Source organism: Trichechus manatus, unplaced genomic scaffold (assembly GCF_000243295.1).
Source record: "Trichechus manatus latirostris isolate Lorelei unplaced genomic scaffold, TriManLat1.0 scaffold00001, whole genome shotgun sequence".
In the NCBI taxonomy this organism is placed as follows: domain Eukaryota; kingdom Metazoa; phylum Chordata; class Mammalia; order Sirenia; family Trichechidae; genus Trichechus; species Trichechus manatus.
In genome coordinates, this window is record NW_004443937.1 from 31,269,368 (window position 1) to 31,275,682 (window position 6,315).

The window sequence follows — 6,315 nt, forward strand, 5'->3', positions numbered from 1 at the left end:
GTGTTTGGAGTAAAGCTTTCGAGACCTTCATTTGCTGATGTGGCTCAACTTAAAGAGAAGAAACAGCTGCAAACATTCATTAATAATCGGAACAAGGAATGTACGAAGTGTGAATCTAGAAAAATCGGAAGTTATCAAAAATGAAATGGAATGCATGAAGATTGATATCCTAGGCAACAGTGAGCTAAAATGGACTGGTATTGGCCATTTTGAATTGGACAACCATATGGTCAACTTTGCCGGGAATAACAAATTGAAAAGGAATGGCATCAGATTCATTATCAAACATTTCACGATCTATCCTGAAGTACAATAACGTCAGTGATAGGATAATATCCATATGCCTACAAGGAAGACCAATTAATGCAACTATTATTCATAATTACATACCAAACACTAAGGCCAAAGATGAAGAAACTGAAGATTTTGACCAACTTCTGCAGTCTGAAATTGATCAAACATGCAATCAAGATGCACTGATAATTACTAGTGATTGGAATGCGAACGCTGGAAACAAAGTATCTGTAGTTGGAAAATACAGCCTTTGAGAGAGAAATGATGCTGGAGATCACATGATAGAATTTTGCAAGACCAACGACTTATTCATTGCAAATACTTTTTTTCAACAACATAAATAGTGACTATACATGTGGACCTCGTTAGATGAAACACACAGAAATCAAATCGACTATATTTGTCGAAAGAGATGATGGAGAAGCTCACTATTATCAGTCAGAACAAGGCCCAGGGGCCAACTGCGGAACAGACCATCAACTGCTCACATGCAAGTTCAAGTTAAAGAAAATTAAAACAAGTCCACGAGAGTCAAAGTATGACCCTGAGTATATCCTACCTGAATTTAGAGACCATCTCAAGAATAGATTTGATGCACTGAACTCTAACGACAGAAGACGAGTTATGGGATGATGTCAAGACAACATACGTGAAGAAAGCGAAAGGTCATTAAAAAGACAGGAAAGAAAGAAAAGACCAAAACGGACATCAAAAGAGACTCTAAAACTTGCTCTTGAACATAGTGTAGCTAAAGCAAATGGAAGAAAACAATGAAATAAAAGAGCTGAACAGAACATTTCAAGTGGCGGCTTGAGAAGACAAAGTAAAGTATCATAATGAAATGCGCAGAGACCTTGAGTTAGAAAACGGAAGAACATGCTCGGCATTTCTCCAGCTGAAAGAACTGAAGAAAAAATTCAAACCTTAAGCTGCAATACTGAAGGATTCTACAGGTAAAATATTAAACGACACAGGAAGCATCAAAGTAAGACAGAAAAAATACGCAGAGTCATCGTACCAGAAAGAACTGGTCAACGTCCAACCACTTCAGGAGGTAGCATATGATCAAGAACCGATGGTACTGAAGGAAGATATTCTAGCTGCAATGAAGGCATTCGGGAAAAACAAGGATCCAGGAATTGAGGGAATACTGACTGACGTGTTTCAACAAATGGACACAACGTTGGAAGCACTCATTCATCTACGCCAAGAAATTTGGAAGACAGCTGGTCTACTGACTGGAAAAGATTCACATCTGTGTCCATTCCACAGAAAGGGGATCCAAAAGAATGTGGAAATTATTGAACAATATTGTTAACATCACACGTAAGTAAAATTTTTCTGAAGATAATTCAAAAACAGTTGCAGCAGTACACTGACAGGGAACTGCCAGAAAGTCAAGCCAGATTCAGAAAAGGATGTGGACCAAGGGGTATCGCTACTGACGTCAGATGGATCTTGGCTGAAAGCAGAGAGTACCAGAAAGATGTTTACCTGTGTTTTACTGACTATGCAAAGACATTTGATTGTGTGGATCATAACAAATTACAGGTGTCACTGCGAAAAATGAGAATTCCAGAACACTTAATTGTGCTCATGCGGAATCTGTACATAGACCAAGAGGCAATAATCTGAACAGAATAAGGGGATACCGCATGGTTTAAAAGCAGGAAAGATGTTTATCAGGGTTGTATCTTTTCACCATACTTATTTAATCTGAATGCTGGGCATATAATCCAAGAAACTGGACTATATGAAAAAGAACAGGGCATGAGGATTGGAGGAAGACTCATTAACAACCTGCAACATGCAAATGATACAACCTCGCTTGCTGAAAGTAAAGAGAACTTGAAGCACTTAGTGATGAAGATCAAAGACTACAGCCTTCAGAATGGATTACACATTAATTAACAAGAAGAAAACAAAAAGCCTCACAACTGGATCAATAATCATGATAAATGGAGAAAATACTGAGTTGTCAAGGATTTCATTTTACTTGGATCCACAATCAACACTCATGGAAGCAGCAGTAAAGAAATCAAAGGACATATTGCATTGGGCGAATCTGCTGCAAAAGACCTCTTTAAAATGTTAAAAAGCAAAGATGTCACTTTGAGGACTATGGTGCACCTGACCCAGGCCATAGTACTTTCAATCCAAATACATCCAAAACCTGGACAATGAATAAGGAAGACTGAAGAATCGATGCCTTTGAATTATGGTGTTGGTGAAGAATAGTGAATATACTATGGATTGCCAGAAGAATGAACAAATCTGTCTTGGAAGAAGTACAGCCAGAATGCTTCTTAGAAGTGAGGATGGCGAAACTTTGCCTCGTGTACTTCTGACATGTTATTAGGAGGGACCAATCCCTGGAGAAGGACATCATGCTTGGTAGAGGGTCAGTGAAAAAGAGGAAGACCCTCGATGAGATGGACTGAAACCAGTGGCTGCAACAATGGGCAAAAACATAGCAACAATTGTGAGGATGATGCAGGACTGGGCAGTGTTTCGCTCTGTTGTACACAGGGTCTCTATGAGTTGGAACTGACTCGACGGCACCTAACAACGTAGAGAGTCCTCTCACTTTCAAGACGAAATAGCTCTAGTGATGTTTTTCTACTTAAACCAAACATACAGAAAAGTATGAAAAAGTAAAAATCACCCCTATTATCAAGATTAACAGCACTATTACTATTTTTGTAAACATTCTTTTAGACTTCTCTCCATGAACAGAAGTACCCACAAATACAAATTATGCAGTACACATTCTTTCATAATAGTTTTGCTTTTTGAACAATAGGTGAGGGCACCCTGCCATCATAATGGCTGCAAAATAGCCAAAGCAAAACTAAGAGTTTTAACCAGAAAATGTTAGGATGAGAAAACACCAGGTCTCCCACGTAGAGCCTACTGGCTCCTCCCAAACCCAGTTTCCCTTCTTTCTAGGACAACAGCATTCTCAGCTGCTGCATGATTAATAAAGACCATATTTTCCAGTTCTGCTGCAGCTAGGAATGGCCAATGCAAGAGCTGAAGCATGCCATGTCCAGATCATGTCCTTAAACATGCCTTCTTTTGCCTACTGGATGGAAGGTGGTTGTGGTGGGCCATCTCAGACCATGTAGTCAAGGGTGACACCTCAGGGATAGTGGAATAAAGGGAAAGACAGTACCAGGACTCTTCACAGAACAGGACTTTTACATGAAGGAGATTTTCTCTAGTTTCAGCCATCGTAAATTTAGATGTCTTTGTTGTTGGTGTTGTTAGGGGCCCTCGAGTTGGTTGAATTCATAGCGCCCCACGCACAACAGAATGAAACAAAACCCGGTCCTGTGCCATTCTCATCACTGTTGCTATGTTTGAGCCCACTGTTGAAGCCGCTATGTCAATCCTTCTCTTTGAGGGTCTTTCTCTTTTTCACTGACCCTCTACCAAGCATGATGTCCTTCTCCAGGGATTGGTCCCTCCTAATAACATGTCAGAAGTACACGAGACAAAGTTTCGCCAAACATGATATCCTTCTCCAGGTACTAGTTCCTCCTGCTAACATGTCTAAAGTAAGCAAAACGACGTCTCACTATCCGCTTCTAAGGAGCATTCTGGCTGTCTATTACTTCCAAGACAGATTTGTTTGTTCTTCTGGAAATCCATGGTATGGTCAATATTCTTCACCAACACCATACTTTAAAAGCATCAATTCTTCAGTCTTCCTTATTCTTTGTCCAGCTTCCACATGCATACAAGGCGACTGAAAACACCATGGCTTGGGTCAGGCACACTTTAGTCCTTAAAGTGACATCTTTGCTTTTTAACACTTTAAAGAGGTCTTCTGCAGTAGATATGTCCAATGTAATACATCATTTGATTTACTGACTGCTGTTTCCATGGGCATTGACTGTGGATACATGAAAAAGATGTCCGTGATGGTTAAGCTAGTTTGTCAACTTGGCTGGGCCATGGTTCTCAGGGGTTTGGCAGTTACATAATGACGTAGTTATCCTCCTTTTTGTAATATAATGTAATCACCCCCACGATGTGATCTGATGTGATCAGCCGATCAGTTGTCAGGGGATTTTCCTTGAGTGTGTGGCCTGTATCCAATACATGTGGATGTTCTGGCATAACCTGCTGGCTTTTGCTCACTCTGGATCCCACATCCAACTTGTCATCATCTGACCTGTGGTTCTTGGGACTTGAGCTAGCAGCCTGCCGTGCTGCCTGGCAATCTAGGGATTTGTTGGCCTCAGCCACCTGTCAGCCAGCGATGTGCTGCCTCACCTCGAGCTTGGTATTTGTCGGCCTCCCCGGCCTGTGAGCCAGCAGCCTACCATCCGATATGCCCATCTTGGGTATGTCAGCCCATGCAGCTACATGAGTCAGGAGAAGCCTCTAGCCTGACACCTGACCCATGGACTTGGGACTTGCCAGCCTCTACAGCTGCGTGAGCCATTTCCTTGAGCTATATCTCTCTGTATCTGTATATACACTTCTCTGGTTTTGCTTCTCTACAGAATCCAGTCTAAGACATATGTCTTTGTCCAAGTAACCTAATACGCTAACGAAAACAAAATCCCAGAAAGACATTTACAAATTGTGTGGCTTGAGCAATACTATTTTCTATAAACAGTTGAGAAAACATATGTATCCCACTCAGGAAGGGCAGAGGTACCCTCAGGAACCTGGGGAAGGTGGCAGTGCTCAGAAGGTACCACATATTCATGCCTGGAAGATGGATGATAGTGCTCCAGCACCCAAGGCGTGTTCCTTCTGCCCCTGAGCACCAGCCTGCTGGTGGAAAGCAGGCAGCAGAGGGTCAGAGCCCCTGCTATACAGTACAGCACAGGTACAGCAGGAGGAGTTCTGTGTACTCCAGAATGCTGCTGCTGCTTCTCTATACAACACATTGGGGAAGACTACAGGCTTTGGTGTCAGAAAGACCTCAGTCTGAATTCTGGTTATATTTTAGCAGCTCTGAGAACCTGTGCAAGTTCTCACCTGCAAACTGTGAAAATAATACTTCCCAGCTTTAAATAAGATATGTCTGGAAATTGCTTGGTACATTATTTAACACGTGGTAAACAGTAAATATGGGCTTTTATTGCCGTATGCTAATTAAAGTACCTTTAAGAAGACTGCTATTGATAAGTCAACTCAAATCTGGAGACAGCTACCTCATTTTAAAAAGATCCCTTCTTTTCTGTCCATGACTAATTTGCAGGGCTCTCCTAATTCATGATGGTGATATCATATCTGTGCTGGCTTTGCTCTTTGAGGTAAGAAGTTTGTGTTCAGCTCAACCTGGAGCTTGTTAACTACCCACTTTGGCATCAATAATCATAAAGGGATCTAAATTTTTAATTTACTCATCGTACTGGTTTCCCACTGCTGCTGTAACAAACTACTACAAATTCAGTGGCTTAAAACAATACAAATTATCTTAGTTTTGAAGGTCACAAGTCTCAATGAGTCTCACTGGGCTACAACCAAGGTGTCAGCAGGGCTGTATTCCTTCCTGCGGCACTAAGGGAGAATCCATTTCCTTGCCTTTTCCAGTTTCTAGAGGTTGCCTGCATTCCTGGGCGTCCTCCATCTTCAAGGCCAGCAGCATAGCATCCTGAAATCTGACTCTGACTCTTGTGCCTCCCTCTTCCCCATTTAAGGACCCTTGTGATTACCCTGGGCCCACCTGGATCATCCAGGATGATCTCTTCAGCTATAGGTCATCTGATTAGCAACCTTAATTCCCTTTCGCCATGCAATCTAACATAGTCACAGGTTCTATGGATCAGAGAACATGGACATATTTGGGGGACCAGTAGTCTGCCTGCCACACTCATGTATGTTTTCAGAACAAGTGACCTCACTTGACAGGGTTTTGAAGAGAATGGTGATATTATTTTGAAAATGAGAAAGAAAGGATGCTGTAGTCAGGGGGAATGCAGCCTCCATAAGGAGGTGTGTGTGAGGTGCATATGGGGGTTAGCACTTTGCTTTGCATGGTTGGAACACAGAAGCCAA